Consider the following 14624-nt stretch of genomic DNA (forward strand, 5'->3'; position numbering starts at 1 on the left):
ATTCATCATAATGATACACCAGAATAGTGAAAACCAGATTTTTCACACAGCAGTCAGAGAAAACACAAATTAGAGGGAAAGGAGTGATCAAGTTGACTGACATGGTCCTATCACCAAAAATGGAAACCAGAAACAGTGAAATAATATCTCAAGAGAAGAAAATATAACTCAATCTAGCCTAGTACATGTGAAAAAAAAAATACTGCAAGAGCACATGTAAAATAAAGATATTTTTAGACCAAAAAAAAAAAAATTAAGAATTTGCCACAGTGCTTCTCAGTCTTTTGGCTAAGATCAAGTGTAGTATCTGTTCTCATCATCTTAATATCTAATTGTCCACACTCATGGCATATAATAGTTTAAAAAATAATCACCCAATAATAAAATTTTCATGGTTAACTTTTTAAATAAATAAATATGAAAAAAAGAACTTGCCACCAATAGACCATTGTTAAAGAAATTTCTAAAACAGAGTTGTCCAATAGGAAGGCAACATGAGGGACACAAATTTAAATCCCCTAATAGCCACAATTTCAAAAGCAAACATAAATAAATAAATAAAAGGATAATCCATCTGAATAGTGATCTACTTAAGCCAATATATCAAAATCATATCATTTCAACATGCAATTAATACAAAAATCATTAACGAGATCTCTTACATTTTTGTACTAGGTCTCTGAAATCCAGGATGAGCTTTACACTAACAGCAAATCTCAATTCAGAGTAGATGTAAGTCAAGTGCCCAGTATCCACATGACTAGTGGTTACCACAGTGGTCAGCGGAAAACGGAAAGATATGCTTCAGATACAAGGGAAATGATTCCAGGTAAAAGGAAGTGAGATGCAAGAAAGGAGGATGACAAGATAAGCAGTAAACACATCTGTGTGTGCTCAGTCATTCATTCATGTGTGCACGTTCATTTGTGTCCAATTCTTTGCAGCCTGGACTACAGCCCAGCTGTATGCAACATGGACTATAGCCCACCAGGTTCCTCTGTCCATGGGATTTTTCTGACAAGAATACTGGAGTTGGTTGCCATTTCCTCCTCCAGCAGTGAGCATATGGGTAAACCCCATATCCAAAAGATATTAAATGTATAAAACTATCATAATTATGTTGTAAACTGGAAGTTAAAGTGAAGTTACTCAGTTGTGTCTGACTCTTTGCGACCCCATGGACTGTAGTCTACCAAGTTCCTCCCATGGGATTTTCCAGGCAAGAATTCTGGAGTGGGTTGCCATTTCCTTCTCCAGGAGATCTTCCGGAGCTAGGGATTGAAGCCGGGTCTCCTGCATTGTAAGCAGATGCTTTACTGTCTGAGCCACCAGGGAAGTTAAAAGGAGGTCTGATCCGATTCTGCTTAAATAGTGTGGGGCAAGAATATTCATGAAGATGTTGTGTATTTCAAATTGCATCACATTAAGCAGCATAGAACATCTGGTCAATAATGGCAAGGTTAGAACAGGGTGAAACAGCCAAATCCTTCTATCATACTTTCTCTCACTTTTTATCAAAATATAAATCTGTGGAGTAAGACCTTGGCAGAAAAAAATAAGTACAAAGCCCCTGAGGCAGAAGTGTGCCTGGTGTATCTGAGAAATACTAAAGAGTAAGATTTCCTACAGCTTCCCTGGTGGCTCAGAGGTTAAAGCATCTGTCTGGAATGCGGGAGAACATGGTTTGATCCCTGGGTCAGGAAGATCCCCTGGAGAAGGAAATGGCAATACACTCCAGTACTCTTGCCTGGAGTACAGTCTTTGACTAAGCCAATATCCGACCAGAATCATTTATCAATTTAATAACAATTCTTTTAAAATGTATCAGAATCACTAAAGGATCTCTTTTTCAGTGGCTGAGAATCTTTCAATCAGAATTTAGAAGTAATCCCTCTAGCAAACAACTCTTGGTATTGGACCCCCTTGAAGCGCTCTGGCCATTTCTTTGCAGCCTCCCCACCCCTAGCTTCTCTGTGCTTTTGCTCTGTGGACCCACATTTCTGACTGTCTTCAGAAGACTGCCCTCAACCACAGATGCCACTTTGCCTGCCTGTGCCAAGAACTGGAAGTACGTGAGTGTATCTGAGAGTTTGGGTCCCCCTTAGAATTGGGTGGCTCTTAGCCTGTGAGTGACTTAGGAAAGCCCAGGTCCTTTGCCTCCATATGGGACAAAATCTGAGCTATAAGTTGATCTGTAAAGCTCTCCTGTATGATCCAGCTGAGGCTAGAACTTTGTCAGAAATTGTACCCTGCTTGGATTCCTTCCTCTCACTGATCTGTTTCTCCTACTCCCTTACCTGTTTCTCCCGGGAGCAATTTCCTAATAAATCATATGCACATAAATCCTCAACTTAGAGTCAGCTTCTGGAGAACCTGACACAAGGCAATCCCTAATTGTGAATGCCACATTACATCCAAAATATGTAGGACAAATATAATCTAACGCTATATACTCACACACAAAGTGAAACATGAGCAGAAATCCTTTCTATTTTCATTTGAAGTGATTGAGTTCCATTGGTATAACACAGTGAATAACTCATCGTGAGCAGCCCAAAGCTGATCCATGAGAGGCATATACCAGTCAGGGGACAACACCACACATCACCGTGTGAAATCACACTCATACACAGTGTTAGCATTATTGAGAACTCAGCTGTGCATCACTTTTCTGGATGTGGAAAATGTCTTTGGTTCTCGAATACAAGCAAACTGCTCACCATTTCTAAAGACTGAATGTGGCACTTATTGTGTCAGAGACAATGGATCCAGTGTTTGGCGCTCAGACTACATGTTTCAAAGGGAATCTTTGTCTGCTTACCATGAAAAAAAAAAAAATCAGACTCTATTTATTGGGAAAAGAGAAATCCAGCAGCCTTCACTCAAAGAAACCAGCCCTGTGAGTCTTAAGTTACTACAGTTGAATAAAGCCATAGGTAGACGTGGAGTAACACAAGCCAGAGACTTCTGGGGGTTGACAGTAAAGAGAACCCACCCCTCACCTTTCTTTAATTATTTTTAATCATTGAGGATCTTTTTAATGACTATACAAATGGCTTTCAAGTAGGTCTCTTCTACCTAAATTCTAAGTCTAAGATAACTTCAATTCTAAAACAATTTTATAAAACAAAATTTCTCCCAATGACACTGTTTAAATATTTACCAATATAATACACGATGATCTGATTCTCTGCAAGTAATATAGAGAAACTTCATCAGATTGGGCTCCACTGGCTTGTGAGAAATATTTTGGGAACTGTCTACTGAGGTTCGTCATTGTCTTTTAGAGAACTATATACACACAAACACATACCTACATATATCAATAATATAAACAAGGCCATTAATAAAACATTTTTCTCAATTTATATTAAGAGTAACTTTTTTGCTGTTGAACAGGGCAAGATATGCCTGCCATCTATGACAGACACGCCCAGAAATGGTAAAAGCAGTTGGCCACACCAACAAGATATTCCTGGTGTCAGAGTACTTCACAGAGCTTCTCTCTAAACTAAAGGCATCTTAAAAGAATCAGTTAAGAAAAGGACTCATTTCAGGCTCTTTAGAAGCATCCATTTACAGGCACAAAATCTGCTAATTAAAATCATTTGCCTATGTTTGCCAAGCAAGGCCTCTAAGGGTATCAAATGAGTTATGATGCCTTAATCTAGTCTTAGAGACCATGCGGTCTTTAATGCAATCCATTTCTATAATCCATATTGGTCTCCGCCAGTTCTTTTAGAAATATGTTTATTATCTTTCTTTAGAGTGAGAGATGATAATTCCAGGGAAAAAAGAAGATAAAATTCTCTTAAAATGCAATGTTCTAAACACTAAAAACAGCAAAATACACTTAGAAATTCAGCATGTGGCAAATTCTATGTTTTTATAATCTTAGAGTGACTTGTTCACAGAAAAATGTAAAATGTCTGCATATTAAGAATCACACAAGAAAAGCCAAAAGATAAATAGAAAACTGAGGAAAACATTCGTAACCCAGATTACGAAGTTCCTATTTCCCTAATACGTTTTTAAATATCTTAATAAGACTGAATTCAATTTAAAATGGGTAAAGGATACAAAAAGACAGTTCACAGGAAAAAAGAAAATGTCTCCTAAAAGGTAACTAATATCATTCATAATAAAATTATTCTTTGACCTTGCACTGAAATATTTTCACCATCAAATTATGACCAAAAAAGTAACAAATGGTGCTACTGAAGAATACAGACACTGCTGACAATGTATTTTTTTCCAGCACTTTAGCCTGAAGATCCATTCACATGTTTGAAAAGATTCTATCTATAACTATGCCCATATTCATATCCATTCGTCCATCTACTATATAGCTTTTAATATATATAGTAGATATAAAAGCTATCTACTATATAGCTTTTAATAGAAAGATACTCAAGAATGCGGCAGAGGCTGCCTTCAGGAAGCACAATGATCAGTAGATTATAAGGGAGACTGTTTCCTTTATACCATGTATCTTCATCATTTGCACTTCTTGGACTTTGAGCCCTATCATCTTTGTAAAATTTGTTTCAAATAAAAATCTTTTAAAACACCATATTGTCAGCATGAATACAAGGCACTAAGGAAACAGATCAGATCAGATCAGTCGCTGAGTCATGTGCAAGTCTTTGAGACCCCATGAATCGCAGCACGCCAGGCCTCCATGTCCATCACCAACTCCCAGAGTTCACTCAGACTCACGTCCATCGAGTCAGTGATGCCATCCAGCCATCTCATCCTCTTTCATCCCCTTCTCCTCTTGCCCCCAATCCCTCCCAGCATCAGAGTCTTCCAATGAGGCAACTCTTCACATGAGGTGGATAAAGTACTGGAGTTACAGCTTTAACATCATTCCTTCCAAAGAAATCCCAGGCTGATCTCCTTCAGAATGGACTGGTTGGATCTCCTTGCAGTCCAAGGGACTCTCAAGAGTCTTCTCCAACACCACAGTTCAAAAGCATCAATTCTTCAGCGCTCAGCCTTCTTCACAGTCCAACTCTCACATCCATACATGACCACGGGAAAAACCATAGCCTTGACTAGATAGACCTTTGTTGGCAAAGTAATGTCTCTGCTTTTGAATATGCTATCTAGGTTGGTCATAACTTTCCTTCCAAGGAGCAAACGTCTTCTAATTTCATGGCTGCAGTCACCATCTGCAGTGATTTTGGAGCCCAGAAAAATAAAGTCTGACACTGTTTCCACTGTTTCCCCATCTATTTCCCATGAAGTGATGGGACCAGATGCCATGATCTTCGTTTTCTGAATGTTGAGCTTTAAGCCCGCTTTTTCACTCTCCACTTTCACTTTTATCAAGAGGCTTTTGAGTTCCTCTTCACTTTCTGCCATAAGGGTGGTGTCATCTGCATATCTGAGGTTATTGAAGCCCTACTTTTTTTTTAAGTTTTTTTTTTTTAATGTGGACCATTTTTAAAGTTTTTTATTGAATGGGGTCGCAAAGAGTCACACACAACTGAGCAACTAACACACACTGAATTTGCTACAACAGTGCTTCTGTTTATGTTTAGGGTTTTGGGCCACAGGGCATATGGGATCCCAGCTTCCTGAGCAAGGATTGAAGCCACATCCCCTACACTGGAAGGCAAAGTCTTTTTTTTTTTTTTTTTTTGTAATTATTTACTTATTTTTGGCTGTGCTGGGTCTTTGTTGTTGTGGGCTTTTCTCTAGTTGCAGCGAGTGGGGGTCACTCTCTAGCTGAGTCGTGCAGCCTTCCCATGGAGGTGGCTCCTGCTGGTGCAGAGCATGGGGCCTGGGCAGCGTGAGCTGCAGTAGTTGTGGTGTCCTGGCTTAGTTGCCACAAGTTATGTGGGAACTTCCTGGACCGGGGATCGAACTCAAGTCTCCTGCATTGGCAGGTAGATTCTTTACCACTGAGTCACCAGGGAAGCTCAGAAGGCAGTCTTAGATACTGCTCTGCCAGGTAAGTCCCCTAGAGGCTCTACTTCTGTTGATTGATTCACTTCTTTGATCCAAAGTCGTTCACAAGACTTGATTAAAATACTCTAGAGTGCAGCATATATTACTAATAGCTCAAATGTATTCCAGGTTTTGGACAGGAAATATGCTTTTCCTTTGACATCATAGGGCATGAAATGTGTCTCCCCATTTGTAGTATTTTCTCTTCCTTTGTGAGACTTCTGCAGGGTGATGTGGGGACACACAGCAATGTGGCAGTTTGGACTCTTCCTGCTGCATCATTGCTGGCTTCAAGTGGTTGCAAAAGGGAACCCACTAGATTCCACTGAATACTCTGCCAACTTGTCCACTTCATATCAATGTATCATTTCATCCTTACAAAGCCATTATGATAAAAAAAATTATTATCTTCATCAATTAGAGACTCGTAGAATCAACCAAGTTGCCCAAGAGAGCCCTGGGATGAACAACTTGCTGGGCTGGGATGCAATTCCAGGTGTATCTGATGCCTCAGAGGAGGGCGCACGCACATCAGGGGACTACGAGTCACACAAAACTGGTTGTGTATAATAACTGCATCAACAAATGCATGTTTTTAATAAATGCTTTTTAGTGGAAATTAATAAGAGCACATCATTCCTAAAATATTTCTAAATTGACATAACTGTATTAAGTGTTGATGGGAAAAAAACAGACTTAGAGCCGATTCTATTAATACAAAAAATATTTTTTGAAATTAAGAATCTTCTGAGATTTGTGTGAATAAAATGTTGGAAGCAATTTAAATGGTCACATAACTACCCCAGTTCTGCCGGTGAGAAGATTCCAATCATCCCGACCAACTTTTTTTTAAATTGTGCAATGTATATCCTGATACTGCCCAAATATTTGTGGCTTATTTTATCTCAAATCTGCACAGTGAGTTCTCTGTTGAATGGATTTGGGCTTTTAGTTTTACTTTTCAGTATCTGGTTTAGGAGGACTCAGTATTGCAGCAGGCACCAAACTTGAAAGAAATAACATGAAGAACTTAGAACAGGAATTCTTTTTCGGTCCCCAAAAAGATGCTGTTCCAGCAAGACTCAGGTCAGAGGGCTGGGCACTGCAGGGGAAGATCACGTGGCGGAGCTGGGATGAACTTGTTTTGTGAAGAAACAGATGATTTCTAGCTCTGTTGTTCCTGTAACTTTTTAGCAACAGTTAAGCCCATTCCAAAATGACAAGCAAAAGAAAGGAACATTCTGAATAAAATGCAGATGAATGGACTTTTGCCCTGCCTCCTTGGGAATATTATGAGCATCTTATAAAGGGGGTCATATCCTGTTTCTTGCTCTGGTTGCTACAACTGTGGTTTGTATATTGGCTGTATCAGCAATGTGAATTTATAACCAAAAAATGCCAAAAGAAAAAAAATCAGTACTCCTTCACAAATATGCATTTTTATTCTCTATTTTTCAACAAGCACTGTTTTAAGTCTTTTTTTTTATTATTCATGGAAGCAAATCTCCATGTATTTTTCAAATCCTACTGCTAGCTCAGAAGGTGAAATACTGACATCAATGAAAGTAGTTGCAAGTTCAGCATTAATAGGAACCAGGCAACCAGCACTGGGATATTTATGACTCAACAGTGTCCTCTAGTGTGCCTCTAAAGAACTGCATGGGTCCAAGATTCAAAATGAATCTGGTTGGAAAAAGGTCAATTAAAAGACGCCAAGTCAATTAAAAGACGCTAAGTCGACTCTTTAGTGACCCCATGGACTGTAGCCCGTCAGGCTCCTCTGTCCATTGGATTTCCCAGGCAAGAATACAGGAGTGGGTTGCCATTTCCTTCTCCAGGAGATCTTCCCAACCCAGGGATCAAAACCTCTCCTGCACTGAAAGCAGATTCTTTACCAATGAGCCACCTGGGCATCCCCAAAAGACACTAATAAATGTATTCTTTTAAACAATAAAGGGATTTGTCTTGGGCATACATTTTTTTCCCAGCTTTGTCAGTTTTTACTTTTTCAACTTATTTATTTTACTCAGCTTTGTTAGTTTCTCACAAGAGTTCCTATTATCAATGTTCTTGCCCAACTACTATCATCAGTAATCTCTGGCCACCAGTGCTCTTCATACATCTATGAAATTATTGGTACTTTCCACCAATGTCCCTGAAGTTGGAAATTACTTTTCTCTGCTTAAATGATCATATCAGTTCAGTTCAGTCACTCATTCGTGTCTGACTCTTTGCCACCCCATGAATTGCAACACGCCAGGCCTCCCTGTCCATCACCAACTCCTGGAGTTCACCCAAACTCATGTCCATCGAGTCAGTGATACCATCCAGCCATCTCATCCTCTGTCGTCCCCTTCTCCTCTTGCCCCCAATTCCTCCCAGCATCAGAGTCTTTTCCAGTGAGTCAACTCTTCATATGAGGTGGCCAAAGTACTGGAGTTACAGCTTTAGCATCAGTCCTTCCAAAGAACACCCAGGACCGATCTCCTTCAGAATGGACTGGCTGGATCTCCTTGCAGTCCAAGGGACTCTCAAGAGTCTTCTCCAACACCACAGTTCAAAAGCATCAATTCTTCAGCACTCAGCTTTCTTCACAGTCCAACTCTCACATCCATACATGACTACTGGAAAAACCATAGCCTTGACTAGACTGATCCTTGTTGGCAAAGTAATGTCTTTGCTTTTGAATATGCTATCTAGGTTGGTCATAACTTTCCTTTCAAGGAGTAAGCGTCTTTTAATTTCATGGCTGCAGTCACCATATGCAGTGATTTTGGAGCCCCAAAAAATAAAGTCTGACACTGTTTCCACTGTTTCCCCATCTATTTCCCATGAAGTGATGGGACCCGATGCCATGATCTTCGTTTTCTGAATGTTGAGCTTTAAGCCAACTTTTTCAGTCTCCTCTTTCCCTTTCATCAAGAGGCTCTTTAGTTCCTCTTCACTTTCTGCCATAAGGGTGGTGTCATCTGCATATCTGAGGTTATTGGTATTTTTCCTGGCAATCTTGATTCCAGCTTGTGCTTCTTCCAGCCCAGCGTTTCTCATGATGTACTCTGCATAGGAGTTAAATAAGCAGGGTGACAATATACAGCCTTGACATACTCCTTTTCCTATTTGGAACCAGTCTGTTGTTCCATGTCCAGTTCTAGCTGTTGCTTCCTGACCTGCATACAGGTTTCTCAAGAGGCAAGTCAGGTGGTCTGGTATTCCCATCTCTTTCAGAATTTTCCACAGTTTATTGAGATCCACACAGTCAAAGGCTTTGGAATAGTCAATAAAGCAGAAATAGATGCTTTTCTGGAACTCACTTCCTTTTTCCATGATCCAGCAGATGTTGGCAATTTGATCTCTGGTTCCTCTGTCTTTTCTAAAACCAGCTTGAACATCTGGAAGTTCACGGTTCACGTATTGCTGAAGATTGGCTTAGAGAATTTTGAGCATTACTTTACTAGCATGTGAGATGAGTGCAATTGTGCAGTAGTTTGACCATTCTTTGGCATTGCCTTTCTTTGGGATTAGAATGAAACTGACCTTTTCCAGTCCTGTGGCCACTGCTGAGTTTTCCAAATTTGCTGGCATATTGAGTGCAGCACTTTCACAGCATCATCTTTCAGGATTTGAAATAGCTCCACTGGAATTCCATCACCTCCACTAGCTTTGTTTGTAGTGATGCTTTCTAAGGCCCACTTGACTTCCCATTCCAGGATGTCTGGCTCTAGGTCACTGATCACATCATCATGATTATCTGGGTTGTGAAGATCTTTTTTGTATAGTTCTTCTGTGTATTCTTGCCATCTCTTCTTAATATCTTCTGCTTCTGTTATGTCCATACCATTTTTGTCCTTTATCGAGCCCATCTTTGCATGAAATGTTCTATTGGTATCTCTAATTTTCTTGACGAGATCTCTAGTCTTTCCCATTCTGTTGTTTTCCTCTATTTCTTTGCATTGATCACTGAGGAAAGCTTTCTTATCTTTTCTTGCTATTCTTTGGAACTGTGCATTCAGATGCTTATATCTTTCCTTTTCTCCTTTGCTTTTCACTTCTCTTCTTCTCACAGCTATTTGTAAGGCCTCCCCAGACATAAATGACCATTTAGCTCTTTCCAAAAGTTTCTGATACCTGGGGGTTTACAACATTTTGGGGTCATGAAAAGAAGTAATGCTATGATAACTGAGAAAAAAAGATATTCAGCTGAGCCAAAGGCACCTAAGAACCCTTGAAAGTCATGTTCAAAAGAATTTCTCTTGCTGGACCCAAATGCCCTCCCCAGATGGAGTGTACACCAGGCATTTCTCCTCTCAGATCTTCATTCTGTCTTTGTCTCACCAAGAACTTCTATAGAGTTCTTATCTCCTCTTGGTTCAAATTCTATGGCCATCAACACTCCCTTTACAATTTTGAAGAAATCTTCCAAGGCTGGTACTCTATCTCAATGTCTTCAAAAATGTTATGCAAATAAAGTTTCATCTTGTCTACTATCTGGAAAAACCCTAATGGAACCTAAATTGTTTGAGAAATCTAGGCCTGATAGGATAAGGAAAGCTCTCATATTTACACAGTTGTATAATAATATCACAGAGCTACAACGTGTAGCAGAGCTGTATCACAAACCCAGTCTACATCAACTGAGCCTCAGTTCAGTTGCACAGCTGCATATATGGTTAAAAATAATTGCTATTATTTGGGTTTATTTGTGAGATAGTTCGTTACAAAACATCATTATAGCAATAGCCAAATGATATACATATTAATTGATAGATAGCTAGACAATGTAAGTTTAATTATGTGTATGGCATTATTTCTTCTAATATTAATATATTAGCAGGAAAAAGAGAAAATTTAAAAATGAATAGAGGGGTGTGGGGGGACAAACGAATAAAGGGGAGAAGAAAGAATGAGCGAATAAATAAGAGCAGAAACAAGCCTAAAAACATCATAAATAATAAACATGAATAGGTAAAATTTATATTAGAAGACAGACTCACTGACTGAGGGGGTGTAAAAATAAACTCTTGCTATTTTTAAAAGACAGGCTTAAAATAACAAGACAATGTTGAAATAAAGGTATGAGAAAAGATACATCTCACTTTGCTGTAAAACTGAAACTAACAGTATTATAAATCAACTATACTCCAATTTAAAATATATATATATATATCAAAAATACCTAAAGGAAAATAAGCTGTAACAATATTCAGTTCAGTTCAGTTCAGTCGCTCACTCATGTCCGACTCTTTGTGACCCAATGAATCACAGCACGCCAGGCCTCCCTGTCCATCACCAGCTCCCAGAGTTCACTCAAACTCATGTCCATAGCGTCAGTGAATCCGTCCAGCCATCTCATCCTCTATCATCCCCTTCTCCTCCTGCCCCCAATCCCTCCCAGCATCAGGGTCTTTTCCAGTGAGTCAACTCTTTGCGTGAGGTGGCCAAAGTATTGGAGTTTCAGCCTTAGCATCTTTCCTTCCAATGAACACCCAGGACTGATCTCCTTCAGAATGGACTGGTTGGATCTCCTTGTAGTCCCAGGGACTCTCAAGAGTCTTCTCCAACACCACAATATTAATATCAAATTGAATACAAGATGAAACTTACCAAGAGAACCAAGAGGATTATTATGTTATTAACTATGTAAGCACATTGCAATACATCAGGAGGACACATTAGTTATGATTTTTTGTGGATTTAACTGAATAGGTCTGAAACATGTAAGTTAAAACCTAATATAAAGAACTTTTGCACAACAAAGGAAATCATTAACAAAATGAAAAGGCAACATATAGAATTGGAGAAAATGTCTGAAAATCATACATTTGATAAGAGGTTTATTTCCAAAATACATAAGGTATCCACACAACTCAATAGCAAAAAAGAAAAAAAATAATAAAATGAATTTAAAAAATGAGCCAGAGTATCTGAATAGACATTCTTCCAAAGAAGGCATACAAATGGTCAACAGGTACACGAAAAGTGCTCAGCATCACTAATCATCAGATCAGATCAGATCAGTCGCTCAGTCGTGTCCGACTCTTTGCGACCCCATGAATCACAGCACGCCAGGCCTCCCTGTCCATCACCAACTCCCGGAGTTCACTCAGACTCACGTCCATCAAGTCAGGGATGCCATCCAGCCATCTCATCCTCTGTCGTCCCCTTCTCCTCCTGCCCCCAATCCCTCCCAGCATCAGAGTCTTTTCCAATGAGTCAACTCTTCGCATGAGGTGGATAAAGTACTGGAGTTTCAGCTTTAGCATCATTCCTTCCAAAGAAATCCCAGGCTGATCTCCTTCAGAATGGACTGGTTGGATCTCCTTGCAGTCCAAGGGACTCTCAAGAGTCTTCTCCAACGCCACAGTTCAAAAGCATCAATTCTTCAGCGCTCAGCCTTCTTCACAGTCCAACTCTCACATCCATACATGACCACAGGAAAAACCATAGCCTTGACTAGACGGACCTTTGTTGGCAAAATAATGTCTCTGCTTTTGAATATGCTATCTAGGTTGGTCATAACTTTCCTTCCAAGGAGCAAACGTCTTCTAATTTCATGGCTGCAGTCACCATCTGCAGTGATTTTGGAGCCCGGAAAAATAAAGTCTGACACTGTTTCCACTGTTTCCCCATCTATTTCCCATGAAGTGGTGGGACCGGATGCCATGATCTTTGTTTTCTGAATGTTGAGTTTTAAGCCAACTTTTTCACTCTCCACTTTCACTTTCATCAAGAGGCTTTTTAGTTCCTCTTCACTTTCTGCCATAAGGGTGGTGTTACCTGCATATCTGAGGTTATTGATATTTCTCCTGGCAATCTTGATCCAGCTTGTGCTTCTTCCAGCCCAGCATTTCTCATGATGTACTCTGCATATAAGTTAAATAAGCAGGGTGACAATATACAGCCTTGACAAACTCCTTTTCCTATTTGGAACCAGTCTGTTGTTCCATGTCCAGTTCTAACTGTTGCTTCCTGACCTGCATACACATTTCTCAAGAGGCAGATCAGGTGGTCTGGTATTCCCATCTCTTTCAGAATTTTCCACAGTTTACTGTGATCCACACAGTCAAAGGCTTTGGCATAGTCAATAAAGCAGAAATAGATGTTTTTCTGGAACTCTCTTGCTTTTTCCATGATCCAGCAGATGTTGGCAATTTGGTCTCTGGTTCCTCTGCCTTTTCTAAAACCAGCTTGAACATCAGGAAGTTCACGGTTCACATATTGCTGAAGCCTGGCTTGGAGAATTTTGAGCATTACTTTACTATCGTGTGAGATGAGTGCAATTGTGTGGTAGTTTGAGCATTCTTTGGCATTGCCTTTCTTTGGGATTAGAATGAAAACTGACCTTTTCCAGTCCTGTGGCCACTGCTGAGTTTTCCAAATTTGCTGGCATATTGAGTGCAGCACTTTCACAGCATCATCTTTCAGGATTTGGAATAGCTCAACTGGAATTCCATCACCTCCACTAGCTTTGTTTGTAGTGATGCTTTCTAAGGCCCACTTGACTTCCCATTCCAGGATGTCTGGCTCTAGGTCACTGATCACACCATCGTGATTATCTGGGTCGTGAAGCTCTTTTTTGTACAGTTCTTCTGTGTATTCTTGCCATCTCTTCTTACTATCTTCTGCTTCTGTTAGGTCCATACCATTTCTGCCCTTTATCGAGCCCATCTTTGCATGAAATGTTCCTTTGGTATCTTTGATTTTCTTGAAGAGATCTCTAGTCTTTCCCATTCTGTTGTTTTCCTCTGTTTCTTTGCATTGATTGCTGAAGAAGGCTTTCTTATCTCTTCTTGCTATTCTTTGGAACTCTGCATTCAGATGTTTATATCTTTCCTTTTCTCCTTTGCTTTTCGCTTCTCTTCTTTTCACAGCTATTTGTAAGGCCTCCCCAGACAGCCATTTTGCTTTTTTGCATTTCTTTTCCAGGGGGATGGTCTTGATCCCTGTGTCCTGTACAGTGTCACGAACCTCTTTCCATAGTTCATCAGGCACTCTATCTATCAGATCTAGGCCCTTAAATCTATTTCTCATTTCCACTGTATAATCATAAGGGATTTGATTTAGGTCATACCTGAATGGTCTAGTGGTTTTCCCTACTTTCTTCAATTTAAGTCTGAATTTGGCAATAAGGAGTTCATGGTCTGAGCCACAGTCAGCTCCTGGTCTTGTTTTTGCTGACTGTATAGAGCTTCTCCATCTTTGGCTGCAGAGAATATAATCAATCTGATTTCGGTGTTGACCATGCAAATCAAAGCCACACTGAGATATCACCTCACATCTGTTAACAGCAGCTATCATCAAAATGACAAGAGATAAGTGCTGGTGAGGTTAAATAGAAAAGGGAACCCTTGCGTACTGTTGGTAGGACTGTAAACTGGTGTGGTCATTACGGAAAACAGTTTAGAGGTTTCTCAATAAAAATATAACTACCATATGGTCCAGCAATTCCAATTCTGGGAATATTCCAAAAGAAACAAAAACACTATGTCAAAGAGACATCTGCAGCCCCTTGTTCATGGCAGTGTTTATCATAACCAAGAGATGGAAGCAACCTGAGTGTCCATTGACTGATGATTAGAGAAAGAAGTTGTGGCATATAAAGAACGTGCAAAGAATAAAAATAGTTCTTGAAAATTTAAAATATGACCAAAACCAGGAAAAATTACACAGAA

At 39.7% G+C, this 14624-nt stretch overlaps 1 pseudogene; it reads left to right on the top strand.

Annotated features, from left to right (window-relative positions):
• The first annotated feature begins 268 nt into the window (after positions 1-268).
• Positions 269-379, top strand: LOC147367796 (U2 spliceosomal RNA; annotated as a pseudogene).
• The last annotated feature ends 14245 nt before the right edge of the window (positions 380-14624 follow it).

This window comes from Bos grunniens, chromosome 8, assembly GCF_055505025.1.
Source record: "Bos grunniens cultivar Pamir isolate PY7600 chromosome 8, Bosgru_T2T1.0, whole genome shotgun sequence".
NCBI classification, from domain to species: Eukaryota; Metazoa; Chordata; class Mammalia; order Artiodactyla; family Bovidae; genus Bos; species Bos grunniens.